This window comes from Schistocerca cancellata, chromosome 9 (genome assembly GCF_023864275.1).
Source record: "Schistocerca cancellata isolate TAMUIC-IGC-003103 chromosome 9, iqSchCanc2.1, whole genome shotgun sequence".
Lineage (NCBI taxonomy): Eukaryota > Metazoa > Arthropoda > Insecta > Orthoptera > Acrididae > Schistocerca > Schistocerca cancellata.
In genome coordinates, this window is record NC_064634.1 from 449787481 (window position 1) to 449812693 (window position 25213).

Here is a 25213-nt window from a genome sequence, read left to right on the forward strand (position 1 = left end):
GTTTCGGTTCGTGTCCTGGCAGTGGGTATGTCGGCTGTATATAACGTGTAGAGTAGGAGCGATAATATTCCGCCTTGGGGTACCCGTGCTTGTGGGGTAAAGGCTTCGGATTTTTCTTTTTCTACATGTGCTATGCAGGTTCTGTCAGTTAAGTAAGCTTTTATAATTCTTGTCATTTTCGTTGGGATTCCTATTTCTGTTAATTTGTAAAGTAGTCCGTTGTGCCATAATTTGTCAAAGGCACGCTCGATGTCCAGGAGTACAGCGAGCGTGCAGTGTCCTTTGTTAAACCCTTTCGCTATGCTGTCAGTCAGTCTCAGTAGGGGGTCGTTGGTGGAGTGCTTCTGTCGGAAGCCTGCCTGTATAGGGGGGATTAGTCCTTTGTCATCTGTGTATTTTCGTATCCTGTCTGTCAGTATCTGTTCATGTGTCTTTCCTATTACGTCTAGTAGTGATATTGGTCTGTATGAACGGGGGTCAGTCCTTGGTTTGTCGGGTTTGGGGATCATTATTGTTCTGCTGGTTTTCCAATTTGTTGGGATAGTTTCGTGAGTCATGCAAAAGTTGAAGATGAGGGATAGTAGAGGGGTGAGGATATGTAAGGGAGCTTTTTGGAGGTGGAGTCGTTGGAATACCATTTTCACCAGGGGCAGAGTTTCGTCCCGTGTATATTGCGTCTGCTATTTCAGTCTCTGTTATGTCTTTAGTGAGGGTTAGTTGTTGTTCTGTTTCGGTTGTGGGGGTTTCTAGGATTCGTGGTAGTTGGGACTGCCTGTTCTTTGTGGTCGGTCGGTCGTTGGCTCGTTGTTTACCAGTAGTGTGGATTGAGTCGTCTTTCGTTGTCCTGTTAGGGTCTTGAATCTATTCCAGAACTTTCTGCCCTCCCTGTAGTTTAACTGAGCACAGGTGTCGTCCTATTGCTGTTGTTTGTGTGTTGAGATGATTCTCTTGATCCTAGCATTTAGTCTATTCCACTGTCGTTTAAGGTCTGGATTGTCTCCACGTCTCATTTGTCTTTGTAGTCGTTTTTTCTGTCTAATGATATTTAATGCTTCTGGGGGGTTCGAGGGTTTCCAGTTCTCTATTGTTTTTGTTGGTACTGCTTCTGTTACGGCTCTTTGGAAGGCTGATTCGACTCTGTGGGCAACAATTTGTAGGTCATCTGGGTCTGTGACACTGATGAGGGCAGTTAGTTCTTCTGTTAGTATGTCTCGGTATTTGTCCCAGTCAGCGTTTCTGTATAGTTTTATGGTTCTTCTGGTCGGGTGAGGGGGAGGTGGTTGTGTGGCTGTTGTTGTGAATGTGATGGGGAGGTTGTCACTTGTGATGGAGTCACCTACTTTAGGTTCAGCAATGGTGTCGTGGAGGTCTGGGCTGTAGAGGATGTGGTCTGGGTTTGATGTGCCTTAGACTACCAGTTCATGAACCCACTTTCATAGGCTTCCGAGTATGGGTTCGGTAGTAAAGAGGTCGAATAGTAGTCGGCCGTTTCCATTGTCTAGTCTGTCTCCTAGTAGGTGATGTCTGGCGTTTAGGTCTGCAACGAGGATGGTGCGGTTTTGTGTCATGATGTGTTGTATGAATTGTGTTGGCAGTGCTGTGCCTGGCGGGTTATACATACAAACTATTTGCAGAGTCCTTCTGTCCCTGTCTTTGATTTGTTGTATGCCTGTGGGAGCGCAATTGCCTGGGCTGCTATGGAGTTGCTTATATAGATTGCAACGCGTCCTCTCCCGTCTTGCCGGAAGGCGTTATATTTTGTGAAGTCGCATTTGTCATGGTCGCTGAGCCAGGTCTCTGCAATTGCAGCGATGTGTATTTTCTCGTGGTGAAGTGTGTGTGTGAGGACAGTCCGTTTATTTTTTATCCCTTGCGCATTTGCAAAGAGAAGTTTCAAGTGGTTTCTGTCGTCCGTGCTTTCCATGGTTGTGGTGGTGGTGGTGTGTGTGTGTGTGTGTGTGTGTGTGTGTGTAAGTGCGCGTTAGTGTTTACTGATGTGTTTGTCTTTCGGCGCTGCTTTCTTGCTGTGGATGGTGTGGAGTGGAGTGGTGGATGGGGGACGGTTGGGGAGAGGTGGACTGGTGAGGTATGTTTGTACTTGGGTGTTCTGTGTCTATGTAGTTTTCTGGGTCCCATGCCTCTGTGATGGTGACGTGTAGTGTGTTTCTGATTTGTGTTGCTATCATCCCCCTCTCAAGGATTTTTTTGGACGCGCGGTCGATGGCTTTCTTTACGTCCTCGCGTCGGTCCTGGAAGAGATCGATCAGGATGGTGGTCATGAGGCGTACCAGGTCGTTCCTGAAGACGAGAACGGAGAGTCGGTCTCAGCGAACCACATCGTCTTTTTTTGTGGGTGGGTGATTTGGCCCGTCCATTGTTTTGATTGGGGCGCGGACTTCAGGATTTGATGGTTCCTTGGGTCTGCGGGGGCATTTGTAAGACAGGGCGGAGTGCGGCCCTGAGCAGTTCGCGCATTTTTCCTCCGTCAGGTTGCACTGTGAGAGGTTGTGCTTCTCTCCGCACCTGACACATTTGGCTTGTTGCTGTGTGCATTTTCTGGTGGGGTGCTCAAAAGGATAAGCATCGGCCGCACTGTGCTGGTTGGGGTAGGGGGTCGTGTGGTGGTTCGGCCATTCTTCTTTTGAAATCTATGTCGACGCCTTCCGTTAGCAGTTGGTCGACGGTTTGCTGGTCGTGTGTTATGACTCTAAACTTCTCGGTTGGCTGCTGGTTTTTCTGGGAGTTGATGCGCCATGCTTTTTCCACGTGTAGTCCTTGTTTTACCATTTGATTCTTGACCTCCTCCTCGGGTGTGGTGACTGGGATTTTTTTCAGAATCACTGAGAGGGATGGTGTGGGTTTTCGGTTGGGATTTGGCCTCGGTCCTCTTGGTTTTTGCCACTGGACTTTAGCCGTCGGGTAGCCGGAATTTCGAACGTCTTTTTGTAGTTCCCCTTCCATCCCTTTCACCTTGAGCTCCAAGAAGGCCTTTTGAAACCTTGTAACCGTGAGGCTTTTAACATTTGATACGATCGCGTTCTTGCTGAAACGGCGGATGGTGGCGGCGAGATCGTGTTGCGTGACATCGTTTGGCAAGCCCGTTATCACGTATCTGTGGCAGATGAGGTCGCACATAGGACGTGCAGGCGTATTTGGACTGCAACTCCCTACTGGCGAGGGCGGGCTGGTGATGGAGATGTTCCGCCTTCTGCCGTCAGGTGTTGGTGATGAAGGGGGGTTCGCGTTTTGTACTGTTCCTTCTTGCCTGGTGGAGGGTGGATGGTTGTGGGTCCTGGGCGGTCCATGTTGTTTCAGTTCCCTTTTTTGTGTGTGTGTGTGGTCGTACTTGGGTACGCCGCACACCCGCTTAGTTGGCACCTTGCTTGGCAGAAGCCTCGCCTGAAGGTCTCCGCGGGTTGAGCAGCCCTGTTATACACGTGCGCGGTAAATGGGGCGCCACCGACCCTGACACGGAGTTGTCCCTATACTCGGAGGAGGCAGAACTGTTCTGCCGTACGACACTGGTTTTTGTGTGTCACGACAGTTTTTCAGCCACTTAATGGTAGCTGAAACAGACAATATGCTTTTCCTGCTTTGTGTCGCGAGCGGCACAAAGAACTGAGAAAACATGATAGTTTTGCTTTTTTTTGTGGGCAACACCGCTTGTGGTGTTGACAGGAGCGAAGTATTTCTGTGGTAGCAGTCCGGGGGTCCGTAGCGATCTTCTTTCCCGCTGGCTCGCCTATGCGGCTGCTTTGATGCGTCCAGAAGCTCGCATACACGCCGGTCCCGTTGTAACGTGCGTCCGCTTCGCTCGGCTGCTCCGCTCGGAATGTAACTCGTCGTTGCTCATGTCTGGGCTTCTGCCCATGCAGTGTCGAAGGTCCTGTGGCTTTTGCCTTAATGCCTTCTGCCTCAGCTAGGGTTTCCAGTTACATGGTTTTGTTGGATTTTAACATGTTTTAAAGTTTTTATTGTTTTCTTTGTTTTGTGTTTTAGTGTGACTTAGTACCTAAAGTGTCTGGTTAGTGTGTTTTTGGGATGCTTGTAGTTAACATGGAGTGGGTCTGATCCCAAGCTAGTGATGATCTCGTATAGTGAGTTTTCTGCATTTGAGTAGAAGGACTGTGTTCTTTGCTGTATGACTGTGGTGATTGTGGGTGTGTTTGTGTCTATGTGTATGAGTGCGTTTGGTACGAACCAGGGAGCGTCTGTGATTATCCTTAGGGCCTTGTTTTGTACTATTTGTACTTTTCGTAAGTGAGTGTCTGCGGCCATGCCCCAGACCTGACAGCCATAAAGAATTGCAGGAAGGACCACCATCTTCCAGATTATTAGCTTTACCTCGGTGGTCAGTCCATTGCCCTTGAGCAGTGGGTATAACTGGTACAGCCTAGCCGAACCCCGATTACATGCGTCGGCTATGTGTGCATTCCATAGAAGTTTGCTGTCAATTTTTAATCCAAGGTACTTTACTGCGTCACACCAGGGGAGGTCCCTTCCATCGATGGAGAGTTGACGGTTGGGTGGCCTTCTCCTGGTTGTGAACATAATTGCATTGCACTTACTTGGATTTAGTTTGATTTTCCAGAAATTGCACCATTGCGTGATCTGGTCACGGTGCCTCTGTATGTTCAGGACGATGTAATTGGGGTTCGGGTGGCTGGCGTAAATAGCTGTGTCGTCTGCAAAGAGGGCTAGATGGGTGCTGTCCCGCTTCGATATGTCATTTGTGTACACGCTATACAGGATAGGTCCCAGAACAGAACCTTAGGGCACTCCTGCTTCGATTGTCTTAATACTACTCTTAAATCTATCCATATTGACAAAGAATTTCCTATTGCTTAAGAATGAATGGAGGATCTTCAGCAGATGCTGGGGACAGTCATACTGGTGGAGCTTGTAGAGTAGGCCGTCGTGCCAGACGCGGTCAAAGGCCTTTTCAATGTCTAAGAAGACTGCCCCCGTGCTGTGCCTGTTTGCCCTGGCCTTGCAGATCTGCTCCACCACACGGGTGGCTTGGGGGATGGTGCTGTGTCCGGCACGAAAACCAAACTGCTCAGGGATGGTGATGTTCCTTTCGGTGAGGAAGTTTTGGAGTGGTTTTAGGATTAGTTGTTCCAGGACTTTGCCTAGTATGCATAGGAGGGATATGGGTCTGTAGTTCTGGGGAAAGAGGGGATTTTTGTCGGGTTTGGGAAGTGTGATGACTTTGGCTATCTTCCATGCCGATGGGAAGTGGTTGTGTTTCAGGCAGCCGTTGAGGATGTTAGTTAGGAAAAGGAAGGCTGAGTTGGGGAGGTGTTTAAGCTGTAGTGGCTTTATGCCGTCGGGGCCTGGGGATTTGGAGTTACCGATCCCGTTTATGGTTGAGCAGACTGTTTGGCAGGACACAGGCTCAAATACGGTCTCAGGGCGTCTTCTCAGGATTCCTGGGACTGTACGAATGACTGTCTCTTCATGCTCGTCGGCGTCTTCGTCGTCAATTATGTTTTCGCGAAACTGTAGCTCTAGCGAGTTGGCCATAGCTTCTGCTTTTTCAGGGGGATCGCAGACAAGTCCATTTTCGCCGTGGAGCGGTTTGATGGATTTTGTCGTCTCCTTACGCGACTTAATGCAACTCGGCGTGTGTGGAATGTCGGATGGGTTCTGGACCCCTAATTTGTTTCGAAGGACCGGGACTGATTGAAGCCCATACCTTCTGTCTGAGGGGGATTGGAATGATGGGTTTGGAGTGCGTCATGAGTGGTATTTCGTGATAAAGTGGTAGGATGATAAGCGATGTGTTTGATAATTAAATGAGTAGTGTTTCATGATTGAATGTTAGTCGGATTGTTTGCTTTTAGACGTGAAATTGGCGTGTGAGCGTCATTTTCGGGTATTTTGCTGTGGGGTTGTCGGGAATGATTCCTAAGCTTCTGACGGTTGGATGATTAGAAATGGAGGCTGAGGCAAAGAATTTTTCTGATTTTGTTTTGATGAGTTGGGAGATGGGCTCGATGTTTGCCAATAGGTACAGGTGTCTGTTTGGCAAATAGCGGTACGCATTTAGTGCCAAGTGCAAGAATCTATTTTGCACTGCTTGAACTTTTTTGATGTTCTTGTTTGAAGCCAGTGACCAGAGTTCTGAACCGTATAGTATGGATGGTAGCACTACTGACTTGTATAGTTTTAACTTGGTGTTTACTGTTAGTCCTTCTCCTTTGAGGAGGGGGTACAATGTACATATGTGCTGTGACCCTCTGTTGCAGATTTGGGTGACATGTTCGCTGAATGTCAGTCTTTTGTCAAATATTATGCCTAAGTATTTTACATGGTTATTCCATTCTAAGTTTACGTTGTTAAATCTAATGGCTATGTTGGGGCTCATTCTCCTGTGGGTGAACATAATAGCCTGTGTTTTGGCACTATTTATGGTTATCTTCCACAGGTTTGCCCAGTTCTGGATTAATTGTAGGTGATCCTGGAGTTTCCTGGCGATGAACAGTAAGTGTTTACTGCTCCTGTACACCGCAGTGTCGTCAGCAAACAGTGACAGGTGGCCCCCCCCCCTGGTTGCTTTGGTACGTCGTTTGTGTAGTGTGAGTAGAGAGCTGGGCCCAATACTGAACCTTGGGGCACTCCAGCTTCTATTTGTCTGATGTTACTTTGGGCACCTGATAGTTTTACATAAAAAGTTCTGTTCCTAAGAAAGGATGCCAGGATTTGAATGATGTGTTTGGGACAGCCTTGTAGATTGAGCTTGTAGAAAAGGCCCTGGTGCCAGACCTTATCAAAGGCCTTCTCTATGTCAAGGAAGACTGACTGACGAACTATGCAGAGCTCGAAATATCAGGCACAGCACAGGGGCAGTCTCATCAATTGGTGAATGGTGCTGTGTTCACCCCTGAAGCCGAACTGTTCCTGTATGATGATGTTGTTTTCTGTGCTGAATTTCTGGAGCTCCTTGTAGATGAACCTTTCTAGGACTTTCCCCAAGAAACTCAGTAAGGAAATTGGTCTGTGGTTCTGGGGGAAAAGGTGGTCCTTGTTTGGCTTTGGTATAGTTATCACCTTAGCTTGTTTCCAAGCCATGGGAAAATACTGCAAGGTTAGGCAAGCGTTGTAGATTGCTATTAGAAACTCCAGTGCGTTTTGAGGTAGATGTTTCAGTTGAAGAGGTAGGATGTTGTCTGGTCCAGGCGCCTTTTTGTTTCCTATGTTTCTGAAGCATGTTCTGACTGTTTCAGAGTCCACTGTGGAAATGTGGTGTCGCTTGGGGTTCTGAGTTTTCTGTTGACATGCCTTATGACGTGTTCCTCGTGATCGTCGCTCTCGTCATCCACAGCTGCTGGCGTGGTGAATTGTAGTTCGAGAGTGTCGGCCATTGTTTCAGTCTTATCCTCCGGTTCGTAAACGATTCCGTTCCTGCCGTGGAGTGGCTTATTGTCAACTGGTTTCTCCTTTCTGGTTTTAATAAGTTTCCAGATCTTTTCGGTGTTGTTGTCTGCATCGCCTAGAACATCTCCCCAGGTGGATTCTCTAAAGGCCTGAAGTTCTCGTCTAACTCTTCTGGCGAGTCTGTCGGTCCTGGCTCGGTCTGCTGGGTCCCTAAGGGTTTGCCATCTCTGGCGGTAGTGTTTCTTTTCTTGCAGTAAGTCTTGGATGTGCTGAGGGAGAGCATTTCTGGAGGTGGTGTGGATTATAGCAGTAGTGGCTTTCTTCCCGCTTTCTACTATGATTTTGCTGATGTTTTCTACTGCTGTGTTGATTGCTCTCCTTGTGTGGAGCTGTGGAATCTCCGGTGTTTTTTCCTGAACAATGTTGTTGAACGTTTCCCAGTTTGTGTGAAACGATTTAATAGTTCTGGTGTCGAACTGCCTTGCCAGGTTGTCATCTGAGTCCAGATCATTTACCACGGTAATGGTGGCCTGGTGTCTCAGGTTTTTGCATATAAATATGTCCAGTATGTCTGGCCTGTGTGTCGAGTAGTATGGGAAGAGAGTAGGGGTGTCTGGCGCTAGGACTGTTAGGCTCCTATGGTTGTCCAGGTATTTTCGTAGTATTCTTCCATTGGTGTTGGTGGCCCTGCAGTTCCATGTGCCATGTTTGGAATTTAGGTCCCCACCTATAATGATATATTCGGCCATGTTTGTCAGGTCAGTTAGGTCTTCAGGTTGTATATTTGGTTTGCATGGAGGGTTGTAAACGGCGATTAGGGTGGCTGTTCTCCCTTCTGTTGTCGTTTCTATTGCTGTGGCTTCTGCTCTTCTGAGTCTTGGTGTGTTTAGTCTTCTGTGCGGCAATCTGTTTTTGACTAACACGGCTGTACCGCCCCCTTGCCGGTTTGGCTTGTCAGTTCTGTACATTGTGTAGTTCCGTACTTTAAATTTATCATCTGGTGTTAGGTGCGTTTTGGCCCGCCGCCGCCGCACCTTTACCAGCTCGCCCTGTTGCGGTCGCCGACCAATGGGGCGCGCGCGCAACCGGCCGCCGCACTCGAGCCCGGCTCTTCTCTCTTTTAGTCCTCTACCGTTAGAGGGGGGTGTTGGTGGAGGTTATTGTCGCCTTTGGACATTTCCTCATCTTTTCTGTGTGTTGTTTTTGTTACTGTGCTGTTGTAAGTTGATGTTTGTTGTGAGTTGTTGGTTGTTCTGTTTGTGCTACTGCTGGAGTAGCGACTTGGGTCTTGTATATCTGTCCCTATGGTGTTCGACTTAATAAACACCCTTGGGCAATATGTTTTCTGAATTCCGCGCCGTGGCGTAGAACGCTTCTGCCAGGGCACGGAATCGTGTTGTGAGTGGCTCTATGGCTGCGGCTTCATGCAGGTCTGCCGCGGAGAAGCGCGTGGGGACGTGTAAGGCCCGTCGTAACGCTCTATTTTGGACCTTCTGTAAGCGATCTATCGTCGATCTGGCTGCATAGCCCCATACAGGGCATGCATATTCCAGTATCGGTCGAATTAGACTTCGATAGATCGCTACTCCTGTTGCGGGGTCGAGGAGAACTGGTGCTGTTCAAGACAGGGTACAGAATCTGCATCCTGGCGTGAGCCTTTCTGCGAAGCTCCTCTATGTGACACTTCCATGTCAGGCATCTGTCAAGTGTGACACCGAGGTACTTCGCAGAATTTCTCCATGGCAAGTTCTGCCCCTGCAATCGTAGCAGTTGGTATGGTCTTCTTGGGGGTCGGCGTCTGGTGAGCAGCATGGCTTGTGTCTTCTCTGAGTTTATTGTGATGCGCCACTGCTTGGCCCAGTTTTCCGTCCTGTTTAGGGCGGTTTGCAGACGCCTTGTAACCAGGTCTCTGTTTGTCGAGCAGGAGAAGAATGCAGTGTCATCTGCGTATTGTGCAGTGTGTACATACTGAGTCGTAGGGATGTCAGCGGTGTAGACATCGTAGAGGATGGGTCCCAGGACTGAACCTTAGGGCACGCCTGCAATGATTCTTCTCCTGGTCGACAGGGATCCATCGATCTTAAATGAGAAAGTCCTACCGGGAATTTTTGTGATCGCGTCAGTTCATTAACTATGTCTGTCAAGTGGGTGATTGCCAGAGGCGGGAGGAGTTTCAGCAATTCGTTTGTGACCTGGTCATGTCCCAGGGTCTTCCTGGTAGGCAGTGACTTGATGCAGTGCGCCACGTCTTCAGTACTGAAGAGTGGTGTGTAGTCATCTTCGTCGTCTGCTTCAAGGAACACAGCCAGGTCTCGGCGGACTGTTGCGACGTGTTCTCTGTCCTGTGCTTCTACTGGTCTGAACTGCTTTTCGAACACGTCGGCTAGTGCATTATCTTTGTCGATGGGGCTGAACTGCAGTCCGCGTTCGCCGTGCAGTGGTGGCATTTTCGCGCGTCTTTTCGTAAACTGCTTGGTGGCTTGCCATAAACTATTGTCTTCTAGTTTGAGAGCTGAGAGCCTTGCCGACCATTGTTGGTTGCGGTACTCATTGAGATCTGCTTTCAGCTCTCTCTGTAGCCTATTGAGTAGCCTCCGTGTATCCCTGTTTCTGGTGAGCTTCCACTCTTTGGCGATCCTGTTTTTGTGCCGTATTTGCGCAAGCAAGTGCGGTGGGAGTTGCCTGGAGCGGGAAGGGGGGGGGGGGGCCGCAGGAGGCGGTGTGGCTCCCTCGGCAGCTTGTAGGATCGCTCTTGTGAGGTCGTCTAGTGCCTGTTCTGCTGTCTCTACAGTTGGAGGCGGGGTCTGGGAGAGTTCAGCTGCTACTGCGTTGCTGAATTGCTCCTTATTGATGCGCTTGTACGTCGCATGCCGTTGTGGGATAGAGAGCCATTCTCCGATATCGACCTCAAAAATCACGGGATTGTCGTCCGACGACGTTCTGTTTACCGATGTCGCGGATACAAAACCCACCAGATTCTTTGTGATGGCTATGTCGAAGACGTCCGGTCTTCCTCCGTTCTTTGGGAAGTGTGTCGGTTCCTCTGGGCCCCATATTTGTAACTGGTGTGTGCACGCAAGTCGTTGCAGTTGTTCACCAGCTTGATTTCGGTGTCTCGAGTTCCAGTCCGCATGCTTGGCGTTTAGGTCCCCTGTTATTAGTAGTTTGCCTCTATTACTGCTTAGTGCAGCTATGTCGTCCTCTTCTAGTCTTTGGGAGGGTGGGCGATACACTGCAACGACTGTTAGGGGGCCAGTTACTGCGGCCACTTCGATTGCCGCCGTTTCTATTTCTGCTGTATGGGGGGGGGGGGGTATATTTGGTGATGTCTGATTCCTTTTTTGACATATACCGCGACCCCGCCTCCGTGAGTGGGTCGGTCGTTTCTGTAAATGTAGTTTGGTACAGAAACTCGTAGTCCTGCTTTGAGGAATGTTTCTCCCACTGGGCATATGTCAACGTTCTCTTCCTGTATGAATTCTCTAAACTCCATGGGTTGTCGAGTAAGGTTGTCTGCGTTAAACGCGCATATTTTGAGACCTTGTATATTAGGTCCCCTATCCATGGCGGGTGACAGTTTTTCCTGAGGCTGTCGCTGCTACAGGCGACTGCTGTGCTGCCGATCTGAGGTCGTTGGGGAGCTGCGTCAGTGTTGCTAGAATACCTACTAGCTGGGTCATCTGTGCCTTAGCAGTCGGCTTGGACGACGCGAGTTGTTGGATTGCAACAGACTCGACTGCTTCTCGCGGACTGGTTTGTGGGGGGCATGGAGGACAGACTTCCCTAGGACTTTCGCCAGCTTGGGAAACCTGGTTACTGCTGTGTTGTGGTGGTGGTAGTGGTTTGGCAGGTCAGGTGGGTCACTGGCAAGTGCACGGGAATAAGCAGTGGAGGCGAAAACCTGCGTTTTCACGGTGTCATTTTGTCTTCTCTCGAGAGTTGGGGGGGGGGGGGGGGGTGGCGGCCTGGGTGCTGGTATGTTTTTGTTGTGATTCGGGTTTTACTGATGTTTTTGCCCCTCTGCCTGTCTCTTATTCTCTGTACTCAGGACATCCTAAGTAACTGGCTGGGTGCGCCCCTTTGCAATTAGCGCACTTTTCTTTTCCCTCCCCCTTTGGTAGTTTGCACTGGTCGTATGTGTGCTGTTCAGTGCATCTGACGCACACCACTGGCATCGTGCAGTCTCGCGCGATGTGCCCAAGGGCCTGGCAGTTGTAACAGTGCCCTGGGCCCGATTTCTTTTTTAGCTTGTTGGGAGTGACCTTTAGTGCCAGTATCCTTTTGACCTCCCAGATCTTTCGATTTTCGGCAGAGTCTGGGAGGGTGACCGTATGGAGGGGCCAGGGTCGGTTCGGTCGCGTCAACACCACCGAGCTGACCTCAAAACCTCCTGCAGGAACTTTTTGATGTCCGCAGTGTCGGTGGTATGTGGTACACCGCGGAACACCAGTCTAATTGGCCTTCTCGCTGCTAGTGGGAAGGTGTAGAAATGAAATTTCCGTTCCTCAAGCACCTTCCTCACTGCCTTGTAGTCGTCAACGCTTTTTACAGTGATTTTAACTTTGTCACCGCCGGTTGTTTTCGTGGTGAAGCTGCTTTCCCCTATCGTGTTCGTTATGACGTCGTACAGTGCCTTATAGCTGTTTTCAAATTGCACGACTATTGGTGGGATTCTGAGGCTTTTTTGTTGGTCATTTTCCTCAGTGTCATGTGATTGTTGCGACTCGTCTTGCGCAGATTCTCCCATCACATCGAATCTGTTGGCGGTGTGGATTGGGGCTGGTGTGACTAAGCCGGGGGTTCGGCTGGCGGTTTTTCGTGCCAGCTGGAATCCCTCGTCATCTATTTCCTGCGTGGCTGTCCCTGCGCCGTTTCCGCATCGCTCGCTCCCCTCAGTGCACACTTCGGCAACGTTCCGAGGTTCCTCCTCTCCGGCATTCTCTCGCGGCAGCGAGCCCGCGCCGGCGGTATCGGTTTCTTTCCGCCGCCCGCGCGCACTCGCCTCCGCGCCTTCGTGCTTTTGCGCATTCACCTCGGCGCGCTGCCGCCTCGGGGCGCGCGCTAGCCGCCGCAGCGCTGGCGCTTTGTTCGGCTACCTGACCCTGCTGGTCGCCGCTACACGTGACCGGTCGGCCCTTGCGTTTGCAGGCGCAGTCAGCTCAGGCGCGGCTGACCCGGCCGCATCCGCCACTTCCGGCCGCCGCGCAGCGACGGGTTTACGCGAGGTGGTCTTTGGCTTCTTTGCCCAAGGGTGACAAAACACTACCGAATGCCCGCCTAATTAAGGCGAAGGTAAAGAAATCACCCAAGCGAAACAAGAAAGTCACAACTGGGTCACCGGCAATGTTCGAGGTTGCTTCCAAGCTCTTTCGAGCTTCTTTTCATTCCTCTTATCCTTGCCGGTGAGGCCCGCAATTGCGTTAAGCAACAGCAATCGCGAGCTCGGGCTCATGCCGCCCTGGATGCCCGTTAGGTCCATCCTGTTGACCTCGTAGCAACCAGGAGCGTTTTCTTTCTCCGTTATCGTCAGTTTGACTGGGGTGTCCATGTCCAGACGCGGAAGGATGGCTGGCAAGGGGTGTCGGTGTATGCTTTTTGTTGGCTCCGCTAGGTATCAGGCAGAACGGTCTGACCCTAACAGTTCTGACACGCGCGGGCTCCGGCCGTTGACCAGGCCCTCACGTGTAATTTCGCTACCCTTGGGGAGGAGCAGAGCTAGTCTCTGCAGCAGCAGGAGTACCTGTCGCAGCCGAAGTGCTCGAACCGGCCGAAAAAGCGATTTGAGAAAATCAGGAGCTCGGAAGCCTTAGTGCCGAACCGTCCAGCTAGAGCGCTAGGACAAACAGCGACTAAACCTGCAAGCGGGTTCCTATGGCTGAGTAGCAACGAAGAGGGAGAGTACTAGTGCAGCCCCGCACACGCGTCCGTACTCTCCAGAAGCTACTCAGCGAATGCCAGTGCCGGCTCTACTGCACTTTAATGCGTCCTCTGCTTGAGGGTGGCTGTGTGTGGAGTTTGTTGTCCTAGACACATTTACTCCAACTGGGTTTGGGTGATTTTTTTTTTGTTAATTTTTATTTATCTTTGTGGTGGGTCTTATTTCTGGTGTGCATTTATTTGTGGATTACTTGACTGCCCTTACTGGGGGCTGACTTGGATGATGGTGAAGTGATGTGGTTGTTAGATGATTTGGATGATGGTGATATGATGTGGTTGTTAGATGATTTAATGGGTGGTTTGTCTTTCTAGTCATAAAAGATCGATTTTGGTCTATTATGCCTGTCTCTAGTTGGGTCGGATTGTCCCAGCCTGTTGATCAGGTTGTTTGTGGACCTGGATGCTGTGTCGTAGAAGGTTTCCGCGACTTCTTGAAATCTTTCTATTAGTGGCATGACTTCTGCCTCCTCGTGTAGATCGGTCGTTGGGAACTGCGAGGTGACATGTAGCGCTCGTCTCAGCACCCTGTTTTGTACACGCTGGAGTTTTGCAATGTGTGTTTTAGCAGCATAACCCCAGATGGGGCATGCATACTCCATGGGCATGCATACTCCATGATGGGGCGGGTAAGTGAACAGTACACTCTTACACCTATATTTGGTGTCAGCTAGCTTCCTGTATTGAGAAGAGGATACAAGAGGCTCATTCTGGCGCTAGCTTTAAGTCTTAGGTCCTCAATGTGTGTTTTCCATGTGAGGCGTTTGTCAAGCGTCACTCCTAGGTATTTAGCCGTTTGCCTCCACGGTAGCTCCTGGCCATTTAGCCTAAGGTGTAGTGGTGGTCTTCTTTGTGGTCCGCGCTTGCCTAGTCGACGGGTTATGAACATCGCCTGTGTTTTCTCACTATTGATGGTGATGCGCCATTTCTTTGCCGATTGTTCCGTGTCATTTAGAACTGTCTGTAGTTGTCTGGTGACCAGATCCCTGTTGGCGTTGCGTGTGAAGAACGCTGTATCGTCAGCGTACTGCGCTTTGTGCACCAGGGGCGCGGTGGGCGTGTCTGCAGTGTATAGACTATACAGGACAGGCCCTAGCACCGAACCCTGGGGCACTCCAGCGCGCGCGTCTTCTCGTTGAGAGTGAAGAGTCAACCCTAACGGAGAAAGTTCTGTTCGAGAGATAGCTTTTCAGTAGTTTGACTATCGTCCCGGGGAAGCCCTGTGTGTATAGTTTGTATAGTAACACAGTGTGCCATACGGTGTCGAAGGCTTTGGCTACGTCAAGTACCACTATCCCACAGTAGCCTCTTCAATTGAAAGCTTCGGTTGCTGCTTCGACCACTCTCATGATTTGTTGCGGGGCTGAATGTTTCTGCCCGAAACCGAACTGGAAATTTGGTAGAATTTGCTCTCTTGAAATATGTTGCTAGATGGATATGAGCAGGAGGCGCTCATAAATTTTACTGAGAGTGGGTAGGAGGCTTATCGGCCTGTGGTGCTGTCGGAATACTGGGTGTTTTTTTTTTTAAAAAAAAATCTTTATTCTCAATATTAATATGATACAATACAACCCACTACCTTATTCAATTAGTGGGTCCTATTTTATACAATTTTTTATGTTTTATACTAGTACTACAGCTAACACAGTATATTACTATTTTGTTGCTCACACTATGGGCACTTCTATCTATTTTTTCTACATTATGTTATTCTACTTATTCTAAGCTACTTCTACCTGCAGCGTTTACATTTGTGCCAGCATAGTACAAACCTACGTTATTGGCCCTGTTCACCGAGCTAATCCCGGTGAACGCGCCCCTGGCACCGGGCAGGCCGAGGTTATGGTACGCTGCAGTACTATTCTGATGATTTCTATCCTAACTTATCCTACGTCTACTCTATCTTAACCTAGTGTCACAGTTGTTGAGTGTCTTAAATCGGTAGTTTGGCGCACCCCACCCCCTAATCCTAGGCATGGCGGATTCCAGCCGTGAAGCGGCTGGCCAAGTCCTCGCCTCGGCGGAACGGGTCAGGTGCACGGAGTCTAATTTGGGAATAGTTGGATCTTAGTTGTTGTTCCTTAAGTAGTCCCTTATCACTTTGAGTGATATTGCATTGGCTAATTCATTCAAGATTGTGAAGTGGTCCTCATGCCTGAGCAGGTGATACGTGTCATGGTTTGGTAATTGCTGACGAAATTGCGCGGCTACGTCGTCGAAGAGGCGGCACTCATACACCACGTGTTCCGGGGTGCCTGGTGTGGCCCCACAGTCACACGCTGGTGTCGCCTGTTTCCCGAACCGGCATAGGTATGCCGGATAGGGTCCATGACCTGTGAGGAAGTGCAGCAGTCCTCGTGATGGCGTAAAGTGTTTTAACTGTAACCTTTCCCTGATGTTGGGCAGCAGTTCATATGTTCGCCTACCGGTTTCCTCGTTATCCCATTGTTCCTGCCAAAGTTCTTCCCCCCTTCGTTTGATTTCAATTTTGTTCCCCACGTATACCCCCATCATTTCAACTACTTTGTCCCTGTTTCCCTTTTTTATCCAGTACCATGCTGCCTGTTCCCTAATTTTGATATCGAGTGGGCAGAGCCCCATCAGTACTGTAAGGGCTCCTCCAGGTGTAGTTCTATATGCTCCCACTGATCTAAGTAACATGCTCCACTGCACTCTTCTCACAGCCACGGCAGGCATAACCCTCGTGAGTCTGTGGGCCCAGATTCCAGATGCATATCCTACAATTGAAGTCAGTATGCTGTTATGGTATAGTTTGATGAGTTCTGGCGGTAGGTGGAATCGCTTATGTCCAATTGCAATGAGATGATTTAATGTTTCTAGAGATTTTTGTGTGACAGCATCTATGTGTGATGCATAAGTCCACCTCTCATCGACGACTACGCCCAGGTATCGCGCTTCATGACGTCGAAGAACTGGTGAGCCGTCTATCCTCACTGTTGGATTCCTAATTAGTTGTTCTGTTAGGAGTAGATATGTCGATTTTGTTGGAGAAATCTTCATTTTGGACAGGTGGCACCATGTACTTAGAATTGTTATTGCCCTTTCGATTTTCGGCTCTAAGTCTTCGCGGCTGCGGCCACCAACCAGCAGGAGGAGGTCGTCCGCGTAGGCTATGCCCTCTAGCACATCGTCGCTGTTCTGAAGATTGTCCAAGAGAGGTTCCATATTAACATCCCAAAAGAGTGGCCCCAGGACAGACCCCTGTGGACACCCCTTGGTGATATTTTTGCTTATTCTTCCGCTAGGGGACGATAGCCAGACCTCCCTATTCTCACAATAGCTCCTGAGACAGCCATATAGCGACCCTGGGCACTCCTTCTCTCGCAGTCGAGAGAAGAGCGAGGGCCACCACAGGCTGTCAAAGGCGCCACTGATATCCACCATGATGCCGACCACGTATTTGTGCGGGGTAGAGGCACAGACCTCCGTAGCCAGGGCGATGGCGTCAGATGCCGATCTCCCGGTCCTAAAACCGAATTGTCTGTCACTCATCCCGCACAGAACTCGATGTGCTGCCAGCCTGTCTGCCAGCAACCTCTCAAAAAGTTTCCCCAGTGTGTGTAATAGACAAATGGGCCTGTAGGATTTTGGTTCTCGTGGATCTTTATCTGGACTTTTCTTAATTATTACAACTGTAGCCCTTTTCCATATTTGGGGGAATTTCCCGAGCCGCAAACACTCGTTGTACAACTTTGTGAGAGGTGCCACCAATTGGGGAGCCAGGAATTGTACCACCTCCGCAGTAATGCCGTCTGGGCCCGGAGCCTTACCTCTTTTGAGGGCTTTTATTTGTGTAGCTACTTCTTCCTCGGAGAAGGGATATACCATATTGTTGTTTCGGTATTCCTCTAGATCTTGTCTCCGAATCTGTTGTTGTGCTTCAGAGTCATCATTTTCGCCATCGTCAGGCAGCAGGACACGGAGGAGGACCTCAGCAGTCTCCTGCCAGGTCTCCGTCATCCTGCCCTGATCCCTGACGGTGGACAACACCATGGGTGACCTTATCTTTCCCCGTACTAACTTGTATGGTACGCCCCATGGATCTGTAGCTAGTTGCATTTGTACATATTTCTCCCAACTCTGTAGCCTCACTGCCTTAAGCTCTTTCTGGAAGTGCTCCTTAGCCTCTCTGTATCTCAGCAACCAATGTTGCTTTTCTTCCCAGACGACAGTCCGCTGGTAGTACCTCCTCGCTCTCCTGACCGACTGGCGCAACTGTCCCAGTTCGGTTGACCATGGTGACGGAGAGGCCGCTACGGCTCTCCTCCTGGTTGGTACGGCGGCCTTTACCGCCCTTACGACTGCTTTCACCAGTTCCTCTGCGTATCCTTCGACATTTTCGTCACCGTCGGGCAATGCAGGTATCTCACACTCCCTCGCCAGGCGATCCCAGTCAGCTTTGTTGTAATTTAGCTGTGTCTCCCACCCCATGTCCCAGCGGCATTCCTCGTCTCCCAATGAGAATGTGATGAGATTATGATCACTGGTTGTGACCTGATCCCAGACCATCCAGTTTGTTACTTTGGTGGCGAGATTGGGCGTGACCAATGTAACGTCAATATTGGTGCCCCCACCTCCTGCGTAGGTGGGCGGGTTTCCTTGCTTATTGGTAACCATTAACTGTAGCGCCATGATGGTCTCTTCGGCCTTTTCTCCTCGGTCATCCCGCATGCCGCTGAACCACAGGGGGGACTTGGCATTTATGTCTGCTGTAATGACACATCGACGTCCTCGCAACGCTGTGGTTACTTGTGTAAGCTTGTCTAGATATTCATCTATTGTCCGACCGTACTGGAAGTACATGTTTATGATATATAGTACTCCAGCTGGTGTTTGTAGTTCCACGACGTTGCAGTGATCGTCGGAGAACTGGGAGAGAACTGTGGCTCTTAATGCTTTATTGATTATCATTATAGCTGCTCTGGGTTCTGCTCCGCTATGAATGACTTGCCAGCTTGCTGCCGCAAATGGGATTCGCCCAGCCAGGGAGTATGGTTCCTGTAAACAGAGCACATCCAGACTCCTCTCCTCCACGACTCTGCGGAGTTCCTGCATGACTAGTTTGCTATTGTGTGAGTTAATCTGTCCTACGTTTAAATGGGTCTCGTGCATAATATGTTCTGATATGCGATTCAGGCCAGTTCTTGCTCCAGTCGTGGGCTATCCTTCCATTTGTTATGACCGATTGACTGTAACGTTCATCTAGATCGAATTTCTCGTTACGTCTTTCGAATACTTTTTTGATCAGGTCACGCAGGGCTCCAAAGTCCGTGGGGAGATTCATTGTCTTCAGCTGTATTCTGTCGACAGCCTCCATCACCGAGAAGGTGACGTCTCTGCCATATTCGTGACCAACACGTACCACATGCCTCAGGGCTGTGGTGAGGACCGCCGGCTCCTCCAGGCGTGCTAATTGTAATGCGTGTTCTAGGTTGGGGTATACCCTATTGGGATCTACGCCCAAACCTTTTTGTATACCAGAGTTGATAGAAGAAGATGTGCTGTTTATAATGTTTACTTGTATATCTTGTTTTTCTGGTACTTTCGTTTCTAGTTTTGCCACAGGATGCCCTTTTGGTCGTTCTAGCTCTTTAAGCGACCCTAGTCCCCGTCTTTGGGGAGAGGAAGCACCAATATAACCATAGGGATCCGTTTGTACACCAGCATCTTTTGTATCCACTTTTGTGATTCGGATATTGGTAGCTCCTTGTAAGAACTCCCTAAATTTGCTGGCCCTTAGTGCATCCCTCGCCCTTTTACTCGGAGACTTTCTCTTAGGCTTCCTGCCGCCTGTTATGGATTCAGCCATAATCAGTTCTCGAGATTAGTCGTTGTTCTAATAACCTATATGTGGGGCAGTTTCTTCCCGTGGCATTGCAATTCTTCTTCCCTCTTCTTGTACAAGGGATACATATCCCTGTTTTGCCACAGGTTTTCCTGGTGTGATCTTCTGCGCCACACCTGGAGCAAGCCGGCTTTCGCTCACAGTGTTTGTGCACATGATCTAGGTCTCCACAGTTATGACATCGGGGAACTACGAGGTAGTCCCTAACGTTTATCGAGTGGAACCCCATATAGATTCTGCCCATAGTGGTGAGCTTGCGCCACATATTTCCCGAAACTTCAGCTACATGGTGTACAACATCGCGCTCTCTGGGTCCAGTTCTGAAACGTAATTTAAATTCTTTTTTGAAATCGTCCAGACTCATGTTCTCAAAATTTTGTTGATTTATTGTCTCGTAAATGTCGTTCTCGTTTATTGCATTGGGGACGTCATATAAGATTACTAAGGGATTCCGCTTTTTGGGCGGTTCACACTTAACAATCCTTTTAAGTTTATCATGATTTAGTATTTTGTCCCGGTCTTTTTCAGTGGCAACATCTACTATAACAACATTTTTTGTTGCCTTTATCTTGTTTATTTTTATTTTGTCTGCTGCCGGGTTTATAGTAGTTGTAAATAGTTCCTGTACTTTTTTGATGTCCTGGCCTGGCAGGGGTCTTAGGAAGACAGCCGTGTCAGGCCTTTTGGACACCTTTTCAATGGTCTCTTTTGTGGTTTGTATTTTGGTGGCCGCTTGTGCGACCACTCCTGCCCACGTTTTGGTGGGCTGTTTCCGCAATCGCTCATTTTCCTTTTCCAGTTCCTCGAGTCCCCCCTCAAGCTTCGCGCTAGCGATAGCCCAGGCGGCGAGCTCTTTCTTAATTGAGAGTACTGCTGTGTTACTTATTTTACCATTTTTAATACTTGTGTCTAACAATTGATTTATTCTAGTGTGCCATTCTGTCACGTTTTCTGCGTTCTGGGTGTTTACCTGGTTTGGCTATCGCGACCACTTCCGCATATTTCCAGCACGCTGGAAACTCGCGGGTACGAGATATCTCGTTGAAGACGTCCGCGATGTGTGTAATTGCCAGTGGCGGGAGATGTTTTATTAGTTGGTTCGTGAGCCGGTCGTGGCCTGGGGCCTTTTTGTTGGGGAGAGACTTGGTTACTTTTGCAGCGTATTCTGGGGCGAAAAGTGGTGGGTCTTCGTTTCCGTCGACTTCAGCTGCAAGGAAGGCTGAAAGCTGTCGACGGAATGTGTTTTCATGGTCTCTTTCCTGTGCTTCCGCTGGTTTGAACTGCTGTTCAAATGCGTCGGCGAGCGCGTTGGCCTTGTCAGCTGAGAATGCTCGGCGTGCAGCGGCGGCATTCTAGCGCGTCTTTTCTTAAATTGTTTCGTCGCTTGCCATAGCCTGTTGTCTACTTTGAGGGCTGAGAGGCGTGCAGACCATTGCTGGTTGCGGTGCTCAGTGAGTGCGGCTTTCAACTCTCTCTGTAGTCTGTTGAGCAGCCTCCTAGTGTTTGGGTTTCTTGTTATTTTCCACTCCTTTGCGATCCTGTTTTTGTGCCGAATTTGCGCAAGCAGGTGCTCCGGGAGTCGTATTTGAGGAGGCGGGCCTTCCCGCTGTCGGGGTGTGGCCTCCTCAGCAGCCTGCAGGATCGTGTTGGTGAGGTCTTGAAGCGCCTGTTCTGCTGTATTTGCAGTTGGAGGTGGGGTGCGAGCAATTTCTGATGCGACGTTATCTTGGAATTGCTCCCAGTTTGTGCGTCTGTATGTCGCCTGGTGTTGTGGAAGAGCTACCCACGTAGACCTCTAGTATAACAGGGTTATGATCGGAGGACATTCTGTTGACTGTCCTCGCTGTCACGAAGCCCGTTATCCTTCTTGTGAGAGCTATATCGAGGACGTCCGGCCTACCTCCGTTCTTTGGGAAGTGAGTCGGCTCCTCTGGGCCCCATATGTCGAATTGTAGGTTGCGCGCTAGTCGTTGCAGTTGACGACCTGCTCTGTTAGTGTTTCGCGACTGCCATTCTGCGTGCTTGGCGTTGAGGTCTCCTCCTATTAGGAGCTTGCCTCTAATCTGCCCTAATGCGGTTATGTCTTCCTCTACTATTACTGGGGTAGGGGGTCGATATACTGCAACGACTGTTAGAAACTGTGGCAGTGGAAATAGCCACAGGCACAGGACCCCTAACTGTTGGGTAGCTGGAATATAAACCTGATGGTGGGGGATCCCTCTTTTGATGAATATGGCTACCCCACCTCCGGCGGTTAGCCTGTCTTTTCTATAACAATTGTAATTGGGGACCGTCGCCTTTACTCCCAGTTTTAGATGGGTTTCGGCCACCATGCAGACGTCGATATTGTCTTCTTTCATGAATTCGCGGAATTCCATGACTTGTCCAACGATTCCGTCGGCGTTGAAGATGCTTATTGACAGGCCTCTAATGTGTGGGCGTCTATCTATGATTGGCCGTTGGTGCTGCTGGGGAAATCGCTGAGGGCTGCGATTGCTTGGCTGCCACTTGGAGAGCGGCGAGGATTTGCACGTTTTGTTGCTGTATCTCACGCGTCATTTGCGTGAGGAGACTTAGGGTCTGTGTCATAAGCCCTAGCACTGGGTCTGTAGATGCAATGCCCTCCTGAGGGCGCGGTTCTGCAGCCTCTGAAGTTTGTCCAGGTGCTGCTTTGCTGCGTATCCCCAGACAGGGCACGCATATTCCATGACTGGCTGGATCAGGATAGGGTATAGGATGGACATTCTGGCGCAGACCTTCCTGTGGACCTCGTCTATGTGGGGTTTCCACGTAAGACGAGAGTCCAAGGTTATGCCAAGGTACTTGGCGGTTCTGCGCCAGGGGAGTAGGGTTCCTTTTAGGTGAAGATGGAGGGGGGGGGGGACGTTGAGGAGGTTCGCGCCTTCTGAGCCTGCGGGTAATCATCATTTCTGAGAAGACACAGGCAATGCTGGTGATGCTCCAGTGACGGACCCAAGTTTCTGTGTCACCTAAAACCTTTTGTAGCCTACGGATGACCAGGTCCATGTTTGCATTTCTCGTGTAGAAGGCTGTATCGTCAGTGTACTGCGCAGTGTGCACCAGGCGGGTCGTTGGAGTGTCCGCAGTGTACAGACTGTACAAAACGGACCCCAGGACCGATCCCTGTGGCACCCCAGCACGAATACGCCTCTTGGTGGAGGTGGCAGTTTCTACTTTGACAGAGAAAGTCCTATTCGTGAGATAGCTTTTCATCAGCTTAACAATGCTCCCGGGGAAACCTTGCGTGTACAACTTGTAGAGTAGCCCTCTATGCCATACTGAATCAAAGGCTTTGGCTACATCTAGTAGCACTATCCCGCAGTAGCCTCTGTGGTTGAAGCCTTCTGTGGCTGCTTCAAGCATTCTCATGACCTGTTGTGGGGCAGAGTGGTTCTGCTGAAACCCAAATTGGATATCCGGCAGGAGCTGCTCTCTGGTAATACGTTCTTGTGTCGGTTCCTCTGGGCCCCACATTTGTAACTGGTGTGTGCACGCAAGTCGTTGCAGTTGTTAACCAGCTTGATTTAGGTGTCTCGAGTTCCAGTCCGCGTGCTTGGCATTTAGGTCCCCTGCTATTAGTAGTTTGCCTCTAATACGGCTTAGTGCAGCTATGTCGTCCTCTTCTAGTCTTTGTGAAGAGGGGCGATACACTGCAACGACTGTTACGGGGCCAGTTACTGTGGCCACTTCGATTGCCGCCGTTTCTATTTCTGCTGTATTTGGGGGGTATATTTGGTGGTGTCTGATTCCTTTTTTGACATATACCGCGACCCTGCCTCCGTGAGTGGGTCGGTCGTTTCTGTAAATGTAGTTTGGTACAGAAACTCTTAGTCCTGGTTTGAGGAATGTTTCTCCCACTGGGCATATGTCAACGTTTTCTTCCTGTATGAATTCTCTAAACTCCATTGGTTGTCGAGTAAGGTTGTCTGTGTTGAACGTGCGTATTTTGAGACCTTGTATATTAGATCTCCTATCCATAGTGGGGGACAGTTTTTCCTGAGGTTGTCACTGCTACGGGCGACTGCTGTGCTGCCGATCTGAGGTCGTCGGGGAGTTGCGTCAGTGTAGCTAGAATGCCCACTAGCTGGGTCATCTGTGCCTGTAGCAGACGGATAGACGACGCGAGTTGTTGGATTGCAACAGACTCGACTGCTTCTCGCGGACTGGTTTGTGGTTGGCGTGGAGGACAGACTTCCCTAGGACTTTCGTCAGCTTGAGAAACCTGTTTACTGCTGTGTTGTTGTGGTGGTAGGTGGTTCGGCGGGTCAGGTGGATCACCGGCAAGTGCACGGGAATATGCGGTGGATGCGAAGACCTGTGTTCTTACGGTGTCATTTTGTCCTCTCCGGGGAGGTGGGGGGGGGGGTGGCCTGGGTGCTGGTATGTTTTTGTTGTGATTCGGGTTTTACTGATGTTTTTGCCCCTCTGCCTGTCCCTTACAGCTCTGTACTCAGGACATCCTAAGTAACTGGCTTGGTGCGCCCCTTTGCAGTTCGCGCACTTTTCTTTTCCCTCCCCCCTTAGTAGTTTGCACTGGTCGTATATGTGCTGTTCAGTGCATCTGACGCACACCACTGGCATCGGCAGTCTGGCACGATGTGCCCAAGGGCCTTGCAGTTGTAGCAGCGCCCTGGGCAGAGTCTAGGAGGGTGACCGTATGGAGGGGCCAGGGTCGGTTCGGTCGCGTCAACACCACCGAGCTAACCTCAAAACCCTTCCTCCTGCAGGAACTTTTTGATGTCCGCAGTGTCGGTGGTATGTGGTACACCGCGGAACACCAGTCTGATTGGCCTTCTCGCTGCTAGTGGGAAGATGTAGAAATGAAATTTCCGTTCCTCAAGCACCTTCCTCACTGCCTTGTAGTCGTCAACGCTTTTTACAGTGATTTTAACTATGTCACCGCTGGTTGTTTTCGCGGTGAAGCTGCTTTCCCCTATCCTGTTCGTAATGACGTCGTACAGTGCCTTATAGCTGTTTTCAAATTGTACGACTATTGGTGGGATTCTGAGGCTTTTTAGATGATCGTATTCCTCAGTGTCATCTGCTTGTTGCGACTCGTCTTGCGCAGATTCTCTCATCGCATCGAATCTGTTGGCGGTGTGGATTGGGGCTGGTGTGTCTAAGGCGGGGGATCGTCTGGCGGTTTTTCGTGCCAGCTGGAATCCCTCGTCATCTATTTCCTGCGTGGCTGACCCTGCGCTGCTTCCGCATCGCTCGCTCCCCTCAGCGCACCCCTCGTCAAAGCTCCGAGGTTCCTCCGCTCCGGCATTCTCTCGCGGCGGCGAGCCCGCGCCGACGGCATCGGTTTCTTTCCGCCGCCAGCGCGCACTCGCCTCCGCGCCTTCGTGCTTTTGTGCATTCACCTCGGCGCGCAATCGCGCGGCCGCCTCGGGGCGCGCGCTAGCCGTCGCAGCGCTGGCGCTTCGTTCGGCTACCTGACCCTGCTGGCCGCCGCTGCACGTGGCCCGGTCGGCCTTTGTGTTTGCAGGCGCGGTCAGCTCAGGCGCGGCTGACCCGGCCGCATCCGCCACTTCCAGCCGCCGCGCAGCGACGGGTTTACGCGAGGTGGTCTTTCGCCTCTTTACCGGTGACCCAGTTGTGACCTTCTTGCTTTGTTTGGGCGATTTCTTTGCCTTCGCCTTAATTAGGCGGGCATTCAGTGGTGTTTTGTCACCCTTGGGCAATATCAGCGGTTGTTTCCACGCTCTTTCGAGGTTCGTTCCTTATTTCCTTCTATCCTTGCCGGTGAGGCCCGCGATTGCGTTAAGCAACAGCAATCGCGAGCTCGGGATCATCCCGCCTCGGCTGCCCGTTAGGTCCGTCCTGTTGACCTCGTAGCAACCAGGGCTTGGGGCGTGTTCTTTCTCTGTTATTGTCAGTTTGACTGGGGTGTCCATGTCCTGACTCGGAAGGATGGCTGCCAGGGGGTGTCGGTGTCTGCTTTTGGTTGGAACGGTTAGGTATCAGGCAGAACAGTCCGACCCTAACAGTTCTGACACGCGCAGGTATCTG